Source organism: Gopherus flavomarginatus, chromosome 6 (genome assembly GCF_025201925.1).
Source record: "Gopherus flavomarginatus isolate rGopFla2 chromosome 6, rGopFla2.mat.asm, whole genome shotgun sequence".
In the NCBI taxonomy this organism is placed as follows: domain Eukaryota; kingdom Metazoa; phylum Chordata; order Testudines; family Testudinidae; genus Gopherus; species Gopherus flavomarginatus.
The window spans coordinates 65705086-65718291 of NC_066622.1; the positions used below are offsets into that span (position 1 = coordinate 65705086).

Below are 13206 nucleotides of genomic sequence, written 5' to 3' on the forward strand. Positions count from 1 at the left end.
TCGGAAACCATACTACCTAGGAACAGTTCTGTAAATCTATATGTGGCAATGGCCAACAGCAGTTTTTGTAGTTAAGATATTCAGTGTCCATTTGTAATCATCCTCTTTCAGTTGGTCATTACTTTCTCAAACCAGTTCCTTTTGGGATTATGTTTCCATGCTTAGCACAAAGGTTCTTTTTTAAAGTTGAGCAAACTTAGCCTAGCCATTTTTTTTAGTTAAGCGCTCAGGGAAAAAACAAACACCCTATAAAGGTGATCAGAAATGTTGTGCTTTCATAACTTAGATGGCCAAAACTGGAAACTTCAAACTTGGCTGATTTGTGCCTATTGATACTTTAAAAATTTATCCAAACTCTACCCAGTTTTCTTAAGTATTTTTAAAGTTGTGTGTTTAAAATCTGAAACTTTTTTTTGTTTGTGAAGTACAAGAAAATGAATAGTCCTACTCAGTTTTTGGGTGCATTTTCAAGAGTTGCCAGAGGAGAAACCTTACTTGTTGCCTCAAAAAATCAGATAGTTCCTAAACTCAAAACCAGACAGGCATATGTACACCACAGGCTTAAGTAGACTTAAGTCAATATCCAGCTGCCGCAATAATTAAGTCAGTAGTGCATGTCTGCACCACAATTCTTGTATCTGTGGAGCACATCCTCACTAGCAGCACGTGCATCGATGCTGAGAGAACTGCACCATGGGTAGCTATCCCATAGTGCAACTCACTGCAGGGGATTTTGGGAATGGCTTGCAATGCCTCATGGGACCAAAACATTTTCTCAGGGGAGAGTGGGAACATGGCTTCAACGTCCCATGATGCAGTTTTCTTCCCCCACTCCCTGATTTCAACTGCAACCCATCATATTTTGTGCCATTTTTCAAAAGGCTGGCATAGCCATGAGTACGCCATTTCCTGAGAAGCATGGATCCCACTCAGCTGTGCACTATTATTGTGAGCATTAAAAACACCACATGCCTTATCCTACAATTCCCAGTTGTTGCTGGCAGTTGTGCAGCATCTGATTCTGGTCCTGAGAAACAAGCACTTACTGGTGGGATTGTATCATTATGCAGTTGTGGGATGACGAGCAGTGGTTGAACTTTTGTGTGTGGCCACTTTCCAGGAACTGTGTGCAGAGCTCTCCCCAGCCCTGCGGTGCAGTGACACTAAAATGAGACCCACTCTGACAGTGGAGAAGTGAGTGGCCATCACTGTGTGGAAGCTTGCAATGCCAGACTGCTACCAATCAGAAGGGAAAAAATTTGGAGCTGTGTGGACTCTTGTGATCCAAGTATGCTGGACCACTAATCACCTTTTGCTAAGAAGGATAGTGACTCTTGACGATGTGCAGGAAATACCTGATGGTTTTGGCGTGATGGAGTTCCCTAACTGCAGTGAGGTGATAGAAGGAATACATACCCCTATGTAATGGTCCTCACTCAGGTTCTGGTTGGGAAGCTTGGCCTAGTGGTCACAGCCATAAGCCTGGACTGCCAAGGGTTTTGTGGGGAGGGAAGCCTGGGGCCCCCCACTCCACTGGGCCCCTGCCCAGGGCCCTTTGGGCTACCAGTAATCTGGCAACCAAGGCCGCTTAAGGCTGTCCTCCCTCGGTCTCTCTCTTCCTCTCATCTCCCCCCCAGGGGTCAGCTCAGTCCAAAGCCTTTGCCTGGTGGGAAAACCTAAATGAAAAGAAGTAAAAGAGAATTACCAATGTTCAAGGGCACAGGATACTTCCCTCTCTGGTTGTCTCTTGGGTGGGTCCTCCCTTCCCTCAAGGAGGGCCTCTTCTGCTCTGCTGAAGCTGTGGGCTGCTGGTCAGCTCACCTCCATCTCTGCCACCCAAATGAGCTACTTCTCTGCCTTTTAATTCCTCTAGCAGATGGAGCATTTACTGCAAGTGATCCCTTAGCCTCTTGTTGCTCAGGGTGTGATGGGGTATACAAACCCCTCACTATCTTGATGCCAGGCGGCCTTGCTGAACGGGATGCTTTTCAATGGTATTGCAAGCACTGGTGGATCACTGGGGGCATTTTACCGACATCAACGTGGGATGGTCAGGGAAGGTACATGATGTCCACATCTTTGAGAGCGCAGGTCTGTTCAGAAAGTTGAAAGTGGGGATTTTCTTTACGGAATGCAAAATTACCATTGTTGACTTTGAAATCCCAATAGTGATGGGAGACCCAGCCATACATCTGGATAGCAGCAAGGAACAGTTCAACAATAGGCTGAGCAGGTGCAGAATGGTGGTTGAATGTGCCTTTGGCTGTTTAAAGGGTTGCTGGTGCAGTTTGCTTACTATGTTAGACATCAGTGAAAGCAATGTCCCCATGGTTATAGCTGCCTGCTATGTGCGCCAAAATATCTGTGAGGCAATGGGGGAGAAGTTTCCACGGAGTGGGACATGGAGGCTGATAGGTTGTCTCCTAATTTTGAACAGCCAGATATCAGGATAATAAGAAGAGCATTTGGAGCACTCCTTCTCAGGGAGGCTTTGAACACCCGATTTAGTAATGACCTACAGTAATGTGTGCTGCTTCTTGAGTTGTGCCTTCCCATACTGTGAACCTTGCTGTGCATCCTGGGTTTCTGTCTCCAGCAAATTCCCTCCAGTTTCTCAGTTTCCCAGTTGTCACGGACTCACAGATTGTGCTCACTCTTGGCCCTGTGTGGTCCATGGGGGGTGCCCCTTTCAGTGAGACAGCCGTTCTTGGGGGTCCACTCTCTCTCGGGGTTAGGCTCCTCCACTTCTCTGAGCCTTAGCACACCTGTTTCTCACCGTGGGCCCCCTCAGGGAGTCCACTCGCTCTGGACCCCTGGGGCCTCCACCCCCCCCCCCCAAAAGGGGTTGATGCAATCCTGTTCTCTAGACCGGAGTGACTCTCAGCCAGTGTAAAACAGGAGAATTTATTGAGCATTGAACACAGCACAGGAAACTCTCAGTGCCTCAGGCCGGGCCCCCCTTATCACAGCACATCCGATCTCCCTTGCATCCAGGTGGGATCTGCTCCCCCTCTCCAGCCTAGAGCCCCCCTGCTTCCCAGCTGGGCATCTGATATCACGTCCCCCAAGCCCCGCCTCTGTCCATTGTCTTCTCTCCAGGTAAACAGGGTTGTAAACCAAGTCACCTGGGCCTCCTCTCTTTCTTTCTGTTCTCTGGCTCGTTAGGTTACAGGGTCCTCTCTTCACAGCCCATTGTCCTCCTACTGGCCAGAACTGGCTGCGACTCCGGGTCGCCAGGTCACCAGTCACTGGAGTATCCATTCTCCAGGCCATTGGCCGGGGTCCCAAGTTCCCTCACTGGTCCTTTTGTAACAACAAACTCTCTCTCCCCTCACCTTGTTAAACCAGTAACACTAGGGAAACTGAGTCTCACCCCCTCTGCATGCAAACCATTGGAAAAACACGGAAAAAACAAGAAAATCCCCCACTTTGTCACACCAGTACCTCTCCTTCCCTCATGGTGTGAACTAATAACGATTATTTCATTCTCAGGACCTGGACTTTTATTGCACAAACATATTGGAAGTGAAAGATCAAAAAAAGAATGTAACCTTGGACAGTCATTAGAATAAAATTTGAAGGAGAAAAACACATTGATCTAGTCTTTTAGATACAGTAGCCTTTTTTTTGCTAGTACCCTTCTCTGGTATGGAGTAGAAGAGAGAGAGCTTTTCTCTCACACCGCCCCCACCCCCTTGCCTCCTGGAAAGTTTGGGAGAGGGGGAAAGGGAATATGTCTATGCAGGAATGCCTTTCTGCAGGGGCTGCGGAGGGAGTCTACCCTCATGATGTTTCTCCAGAAGTTCTACTAGATGCCCCAACATGTCTGTCTGTTCCTTCAGAATCCCCAGCATCTGCTGCTGCATGCCATGCTCATGCATCTGGGCTTCTCTCCTGCTCGCAAAATCCATATCCAGTTTTTCAGAGGGAGAACTCCTCCATGCTCTCTGCTTGGTGTCAGCTGTCTCAGAGGCATTCATGATCTAATTTAAACATGTCATCACCTGTTCTCTTTCACCTTCTAATCTAGGACAGCCATCTGCTGGTGTGGAGGATGAGCTGAAGGCTATGCTTTCATCTGTAAGACATGGAAAGCACAAAGCAATTATTGTCAGTGCATAATCAGGGTCTAGTGCACAGCTGATATATAAAAATCACCCCCCCCTTATTCCACTGAAGTACAATGCAGAACATTTTCATTTATGCAAGGTGTTCATTTAACTGGCTTGCTATACCAGGCATGGTGAATATGGCCTGGGAACATGGGCATTGGACTGTCTGGAGCTTTGAGTGGGCAACCCACAATGGGAGCACAGATGGCATTGGCCCCCTGCTCTTTGTAACATGGATGTTGTGAGGCAATCGGGGACCATCATTGACCTTACCAAACTGCAAGCCTTGGCAGAGGCAGACTCAGGCAGTGCACCCGCGGCAGCAAGAATGCACAAGCAGATTTCCCTTTCTCCCTCCCCAACTCTTCCCCTCCCCCTCGTCCACTGCTGCTAGTCATGGCCCAAGGCTTGCAGCTTCTAAGCTCAATGCCAACTGCTGCCACCCAAAAACCACTGGCATGTCTGGGAAATCGTAAAGGAGCAGAAGAAAAGCATGATGTGGGTGAGATCACATGCACTGTTGTTTGTTGTCCAAGCAATCAAAATGAAAACTGCCACCGTCTCCCCTAGGTGAGCCGGCTGTTATCACTCTTCTGAGGGTAAGAGGCAGCAAAGGTACAGGTGCTGCAAACGTACAGGGTATAGACTGGGTCCTTATGTTGCTGTGCTATCTATTGCAGTGATGCGAGCAGAATTAATACTGGAGTGGCATGGGAAAGTGTGCTGCCGCAGTGGAAGACACAAGGCAGCCTTCCTCAGAAACCTCCTGTAATGGATTCCAGAGTACCATCGTGTATAGAGCCCTACCAATTTCATGGTCTATTTTAGTCAATTTCATGGTCAGAAAATTTTTTAAATAGCTGAAATCATGACATTTACTATTTTAAATCTGAAATTTCACGGTGTTGTAATTGTAGAGGTCCTGACCCAAAAAAGAGTTGTGAGGAGTTTGCAAGGTTATTGTAGGGGAGTTGCGGTACTGGTGCCCTTACTTCTGTACTGCTGCTGGTGGCGGTGCTGCCTTCAGAGCTGGGCAGCTGGAGAGTGGCGGCTGTTGGCCAGGAGCACAGCTCGGAAGGCAGCGCCACTGCCAGCAGCAGCGCAGAAGTAAGGATGGCATGATATGGTTTTGCCACCCTTACTTCTGCACTGCTGCTGATGGGGCACTGCCTTCAGAGCTGGGCGCCTGGCCAGCAGCTGCTGCTCTTTGGCCATCCAGCTCTGAAGGCAGTGCAGAAGTAAAGGTGGCAATACCATGACCCCCCCTAAAATAACCTTGTGATCTTCTCTTTTGGGACCGGACTCCCAATTTGAGAAACACTGGTCTCCTCCGTGAAATCTGTAGTAATGGGTAAAAGCACACAAAAGACCAGATTTCACAGTCTGTGATGCATTTTTCATGGCCATGAATTTGGTAGGGCTGTAGTCATGAAACTTTCCTGGAGATCTCTTTGGAGGATTCCTGGGTCATCTCTGTGCGTATAAACAGTCTTTTCTGTGGGGCACCTTCTGCCTAGCAAGTGCGGCCATTGGGAAGCAGATAGCCACTGTACCTCATCATTTTTTTTTAAATTACACATACAGTATAAGAGCATGAGACCCCCAAATATTAATTAGAATTGCATATGCACCAGAGGTGCCTTCCCTAGCATCATGCCTAGCTGCGATGCTGTTCTGTGACTGGCTGGACTGCTCCAGGGTTTCAAACAGCTCCTGGCTATCTGGAAGAATGGATCCCTGCTAACCTGTATCCCATTCCCCTCTTCCTCATCCTTGTCCAAGACCACCACCCCATGTTGCCTGTGGTGGAGAATGACTCAAACTCCTCAGAGGTATCCACGCTGCTCTTGGGGATCGTTGTGGGGTTGCCACTGTGAATTGCATGCAGCTCATTGTAGAAGTGGCATGTCTGCGGTGCAGAACCAGAACAACTCTTCACCCCCCTTTTCTTCTGATATGCCTGCCAAAGTTCTTTGATTTTCAGACAGCACTGCTGTGTGTCCCTGGTGTAGCCCTTATACCCCATGCGATCTTTTCATATATGTCTAAGTTTCTATGGCTGGATCAGAGCTGTGCTTACATATAGACCTGGTCTAACACTGGGGGTGGGGGGTGGGAAGGATCCATATAAGATATGTCGACTTCAGCTACTCTATTCTTGTAGCTGAAGTTGTGTATCTTAGATCGACTTAGAATCACTTCACGTCCTCATGGTGGTATCGACGGCCGTCGCTCCCCCGTCGACTCCGCTTCCATCTCTCGCCCTGGTGGAGTTCCGGAGTCAACGGGGAGCGCGTTCAGGGATCAGTGTATTGCGTCTAGACAAGACGTGATACATCAATCCCTGATAGATCGATCACTACTTGCCAATCCAGTGGGTAGTGTAGACATACCCTTACTCTTCTTCCCACTGACCAACAAGATCTGCCACCTCCTGTGTACTCCAGCTGGAGTGCGTTTGGGATGTTGAGTTGCCATGATCAGCCATGCTGGCGAGCTCCAGATGCTGAACAAACAGGAAATGGGAATTCAAAAGTTTCTGATGCTTTAACAGGGAATGGGCTGTTTCCTGTGTACCTGGCTGCTGAGCAGCGGAGTTGAAAACACTCACCGAAGCAGTCAAAGCAGAGCATTGTGGGGCGCACTGTCTATGCTGCCACTTCGTTGACCTACCAACATTAATTTAAGTGCTATGCCTCTCGCGTAGGTGGAGTAATTAAGCTGACATGGTGGAATAGACCTGGTAATGTAGCTACAGACTTTATTAAGTCGACATAAGCTTCCTTATGTCAATCTAACTGTAGTGTAGACCAGGCCTCAGTATCTCAAAATGTATACGTTTATCTAAATTATCTACATATCATCTGATTATGGGGGGGGGGAGGGATAGCTCAGTGGTTTGAGCATTGGCCTGCTAAACCCAGGTTGAGAGTTCAATCCTTAAGGGGGCCATTTGGGGATTGTACCTGCTTTGAGCAGGGGGTTGGACTAGATGATCTCCTGAGGTCCCTTCCAACCCTAATAATCTGAGTCTATGATTTCTAAGGAAGCTGTGATGACAGCAACAGAAAACAGAAGAACATATTGAGCCATCAAATATTTTGGCTAAACCAGAGCTGTTTTTGATGGATCAAAGGGAACCCTCAACACTTATTCTATATTATGAGAGAGACAACGTGGGTGAAGTAATATCTTTTGTTGGACCAACTTTTGTTGGTGAAAGAGACAAACTTTTGAGCATCCCGGGACCAACATGGCTACAACAACACTGCAGATCATATGTGTTATAAATTATTTGTCTGAAAGATGCAGCTTCAAGGTCCGAATACATGTAAGGGTGAACTAGTTATCCTATTCTTGTAAAATTTAGCTTTTTGCAATATATGAGCCCATATACAACCACTTCTTAAAAATATTTACGGTGGTGACTGTAACTTAGTAGAATTCATGTAGAGATATTAACTTATTTTCCAGTTAGAAGAAGTTTTTAATCCCTGACTCTAATCTGGTATTCACGTTTCCAGCAGTTGTTGGCTCTTGCCCACATCTGCTGTGTCCAATATGTTCTTAACAAAATTCTCTGGTGCTTATTCCACTTCTCAGCTGTGTTGTTCATAATCTAAGTTTAAGACATCTTCCTGTGGCTTAGCTGTGATGTGGGTACCAAAGCTGCTTCCTATTTAGTTTTAAATTTTAAAATGATCTTTGCATCTGCTTCTGCTGCTTATCTCTCACGGAATCATACACCTCTGTTTTTAAATGTCTATTAACTGCTGTGGTGTGAATTATGAAATCAGAGGTATATATGACTTCAGATGGGGGGAGGGAAAGCAGCATAAACAGATGATCTCATAAATGCGGATCCCATTTTCATTGCTATGCTTTTAGTAAAGTGAAAGGGAAGTAAGACAAGCAGAACTGTTTCTAAATGAGAGAGAACCAAAGAAGTGCCACCTTGGCTAAACAACAAAGTTAAAAACTAGTTGCAACTATAGTAGAGAACAAAATTGTCAGACACATAGATGAACATAATTTGTTGGGGATGAGTCAACGTGGTTTTTGTAAAGAGAAATCATGCCTCAACAATCTATTAAAATTCTTTGAGGGGGTTAGCAAGCATGTGGACAAGGGGGATTCAATGGATATAGTGTACTTAGATTTTCAGAAAGCCTTTGACAAGGTCCCTCACCAAAGCCTCTTAACTAAGCAAAGTAAGCTGTCATGGGATAAGAGGGAAGGTTCTCTCATGGATTGGTAACTGGTTAAAAGATAGGAAACAAAGAGTAGGAGTAAATGGTCAGTTTTCAGAATGGAGAGAGGTAAATAGTGGTGTCTCCCATGGGTCTGTACTGGGCCCAGTCCTGTTCAACATATTCATAAATGATCTGGAAAAAGGGGTAAGCAGTGAAGTGGCAAAATTTTCAGATGATACAAAACTACTCAAGATAGTTAAGTCCCAGATAGACTGTGAAGAGCTATAAAGGGATCTCTCAGAACTGGGTGACTGGGCAATAAAATGGCAGATGAAATTCAGTGTTGATAAATGCAAAGTAATGCACATTAGAAAACATTACCCTAACTTTACATATAAACTGATAGGGTCTAAATTAGCTGTTATTAGTCAAGAAAGAGATCTTGGAGTCATTGTGGATAGTTCTCTGAAAACAGTCAGTCAATTGCAGCAGCAGTCAAAAAAGCTGGGAATCATTAAGAAAGGGATAGATAGGAAGACAGTAAATATTCTATTGCCTCTATATAAATCCATGGTATGCCCACATCTTGAATACTGTGCAGATGTGGTTGCCCCATCTCAAAAAAGATATATTGGAATTGGAAAAGGTTCAGAAAAGAGCAACAAAAATGATTGGGGGTATGGAACGGCTGCCATATGAGGAGAGATTAATAAGACTGGGACTTTTCAGCTTGGAAAAGAGATGACTAAGGAGGGATATGACAGAGGTCCATAAAATCATGATTGGTGTGGAGAAAGTAAATAAGGAAGTGTTATTTACTCCTCATAACACAGGAAGTAGGGGTCACCCAATGAAATTAATAGGCACAAGGCACAGTCAATCTGTGGAACTCCTTGCCAGAGGATGTTGTGAAGGCCAAGACTGTAACAGGGTTCAAAAAAGAAATAGATAAGTTCAAGGAGGATAGATCTATCAACGATTATTAGCCAGGATGGACAGGGATGGTGTCCCTAGCCTCTGTTTGCCAGAAACTGGGAATGGGCGACAGGATGGATCACTTAATGATTACCTGTTCTGTTCATTCCCTCTGGGCCACCTGGCGTTGGCTGCTGTTGGAAGACAGGATACTGGGCTAGGTGGACCTTTGGTCTGACCAGTACGGCCGTTCTTATGTTTAAGTTTTCCCATGTGATATCAGTGAGCCTTTTGATTATTTCAGAAGGGATGTCTATAGCTGGTGGTCTGTTCATCCTCTCTCTTTCTTCCTCTCTTCTCTGCCACAATTGTAAGTGATAAGCTTTTCTGCAGTTTCTCCTGGGTCAGAAGTTGAATTCTGTTAGGCATAGTGATCATTTGTATTTCCAGACTAGAAAAACTTGCACGTTCCTTTTTCTATAGGCCAATTTTACCCTTTTGAAATGGTGGTGATTCTTTTGATATGAAATGGGTATAAAGGCAGGTTAATCCAGTTTCAGCACTGAAATTCATACTATGACACTAAAAAGATCTATGCAGAAAATTATAGGTGAATTCCATGAATAGTAAAATACAACATTATATGGAACGTATTCTCACCTACTAGCATTGATTTTACTAGCCCTATTATAAGCTTCCTGCCCCAAACAGCTTACAGTTGAAGGCCTCAAACTTGCAACCATACAAATAGACCCTTCTTCCACACAGAGCCTAATTTATGTCAGTTCCACATGAATGCAGAGGTCGTCCCATACTGATCAGTTTGCAGGATCATTGCCTAAGTGTCAGCAGAGGACCAGAGGTAGCTACTGAGTGAATGACTGATAGGTATGGCACACCTTTTGTTAGCCCTACAGGTAAAGGGATACAGTGGAGTTGCATCATAGGTTCACATTTAACTTATGCGATTTTAACTATACGCGCTCGGCAAAACAAAAAAGAAAAAAATAACAATTTAAGTACCTGTAGTGTGGATGATTCCACCCGCCATTACACTCAATGAGCATTTGACTATAGGCGATTTTTGCCTTATGCACTGGCTTCAGTACCTAACCCTCGCATAAGATTTACCCCCTGTACCTTGTCTTTGGAAGGCAGGGCTAAAGATAATAGGTTTAATGGAAGAAATGTGTGTTAGGGAGAAACTGGGAGGGGAAAAAGAGCAAATACCCTATTTTCTTTTACTTGCTATTAACAGAAATCCTTTGAGCTGCAATTTCTCATGTTCATTCTCAGGCCAAACGTGAGTTAAAAAAAAATTTTGCTAAATTTTGTTCTTAATGAGGAGGTTGAGGATAAGTATTTAAATGGCTAGTAGCTTTTTTGGGTTCTGATCATTTAGTTTGATCTAACTTTTCCTTGGACTTTGTGCTCATGAGACAAGTGCCTTAGATGTGCTTACAGAAATGTAGTTCACAAAGTTGTGTTTTGCATATCTAAACTCAGATGTTTAATTAACAAACACAAATATTGCTTGATGTATTTGTGTGGGGCTTGAACACAGAAAAACTGAAGACGGAAATGGACAGAAATTAGAAAACAGAATGATGACTTCAGGTTTCAGAGAATTTATAAATTTATGCATGTTACAGTCAAACGTAGCGAGTGTTTCCATGGCACATGGCCTATATCTCTTAACTTCTTTATTTTGGGGAGTGGTATGGAGATGGTAGCATATTGTTGCTGATGGGGCTTGAGTCACACAACTACTTACTTCTGGATAGAGTTGGTTTTTCTACAGAAATTACATTCCACAACAACAGATATTATTTTTCCCAGTTGCAGGCTCTAGAAAAACATAGGAAAATTGTTAATGTTAAGGAAGCACTACAGTTGAAATATGCAAACCACTGTTTTGTAATCTAAATTGTTTCCACTGGCCAGCACTGCATCCTTCTTATTTCCCCATCTGGCCTGTTTCTACTGCATCGCTTCACTTCACCTTGGGTGTGCCCTTGTTTCTTTTGTAGATGCACTATAGTTCTCCATTCTGTGTATGTTGCATGTTATGTTTCAATCTGCAGCACACAGTAGATGACGTGGTTTGGGACAGTTATAAAATCCAGGTGTTGGAGGTAGCAGAAATTGAGAAGGGTACAAAGTTTGTCTTACTGTACAGGTTATTTAAAAAAAAAATGGTCTACTCAAAGTGTGCGCCAATGAGATTTCTAATAGGAATTATGAGCCCTGTCTTTATACTAAATCTCATCTCACAGTGTCAGAATTGTCCAGTTGCACTTATATTTATCTTTTCTGCTGCATGTGCGGAACCTTTTCAGTTGTATGTAAATGACAGGATCATCACTAGCAACCTGGCCGAGAGTATAATTTGATGTTGAATACACTGAATATGCACTCCAGTAACCCATTCTATTTGGACTCCATTTAATTTCCTTTGTATTCTCATAACCGCCTATTTTTTTGATTTTTCTAGACAATTTTTTTTTATCCCTCCAAGCTCCCTCAACATTTCCCTTATTTATCTGGTTTGTTACTGTGCTGAAAAAGTCAGAGCTTAATTTTGAACATGGTCTGTTTCATAAATCACTGGTTGCCATTTGCTAAGGTCTGGTTTACTGTTTAAAAAAAACTGTAGTGTTATCCCTATTTTAACCATGAAAGATTCATGTTTCCTCCATCTAGATCTGGTATCACTTCCGCCTTACTTTGGGAGTGGCCCATCTATCTTTTTGATTACAGGGATTCATCTCCATTTTTTTAATTGCTTATTTTTAGACTTTTAGTCACCCAACAGGCCGTTTCGGAGAAAGAATGAACTAGTTGGATTTTTCCTGTCTGTTCCATTTCTCGATGAGGTCCTGTTTTCTCTTTCCCCTGGTTAGCTCTCACAGATTATCTGTACTGTGTCTGATTTCATGTCTCCCTTACCTTTATTCAGAATATATAGTCTGTTGATTGCCTGATCTCGCCCTAATTCACCCACTCCTTCAGTTCCCTTCTCTACAGTGTTTATCCATCGTGACATTCCAGTGGTCTGATAAATTCCAAATTGCTATGGTATCCGACTTTTTCATGCCTACTTCCAGTTCCACTGCTTTATTGCCTACTTCCTGGGATTCAGATGGGGCACCAGACCTCTTTTCTCCCTCATCGTTTAACTCCTTCTTGCGCAGGCTTTTGCTCAGCAGGTATGCATCAGGAGGGGTGGGAAGATAGCATGCATTGGCCCCAGCTGACCTGTGAGAGGATGTCTTGTATTGAACAGCAATGGTGGCTTTTGTTTATTTTTAAGGAGCAGTGCTGAGAGGCTGCAAGTGGTAGAGCTGGCTTTAATATTTTTTGATGAGTCTGCAAAACATTTTTTTCAATGTTGTCCTCCCTCCCCCCACCTTACACAAATATAAGAAGGTCACTGCATCCAAAAGTTTTATCACCATATACAAGATTAGCTTTGATATTCTGGAAGGATCCCCGAGGTGACTCTTCAGGGTGTGACAATACTTAAATAACTCGTTCTATTAGGGAGAAGTGCTAATGGCACTTCAAATCGTGGACTGAATAGAGACACTGGATTTATAGCTTGTTACAACAATCTGTAACCCCCTATCTAGCCCCCTCCCAGCTTTTTCCCCTATGGAGAATTATTAATGGTCCACTTCACCTTGAATGGTCCCTTGAAATATATTTTCACTACTTACGCTAAACAGTCTGTTCCCCCTTGTATTTAGCTGTGTTGTGCGGAGTACATTTCCCATATCTGAAGAAGAGCTCTGTGTAAATTGAAAGCTTATTTCTCTCACCAACAGAAATTGATCCGCTAAAATATATTCTCTCACCCATCGTCTGTCTCTAATTATTCCTATAGTTAAAGTTGCAACAGTGTTTCAGTTCAATGCCCAATCTTCGAGGCTCTTTAAAAATGCATATGCAGAGTTAGATTGGCTTGAAGATTGACATGCGTGCCT

At 44.0% G+C, this 13206-nt stretch overlaps 1 protein-coding gene and 1 long non-coding RNA gene across 10 annotated transcripts in view; one reads left to right on the plus strand and one right to left on the minus strand.

Annotated features, from left to right (window-relative positions):
* The window catches only part of ZSWIM8 (zinc finger SWIM-type containing 8), a 132428-nt gene that overhangs the window by 33762 nt on the left and 85460 nt on the right, over positions 1-13206 (plus strand). The gene's annotated exons all lie outside the window — the stretch shown is intronic.
* On the minus strand, positions 3455-12587 carry LOC127054328 (uncharacterized). 2 transcript variants are annotated; one of them, XR_007775221.1, is made up of 4 exons: positions 12349-12587; positions 10995-11068; positions 10244-10380; positions 3455-4078 (listed from the first exon to the last, which is right to left on the minus strand). It is a non-coding gene; the product is annotated as an uncharacterized LOC127054328 (long non-coding RNA). The 2 variants fall into 2 exon arrangements; XR_007775220.1 differs by lacking the exon at positions 10244-10380.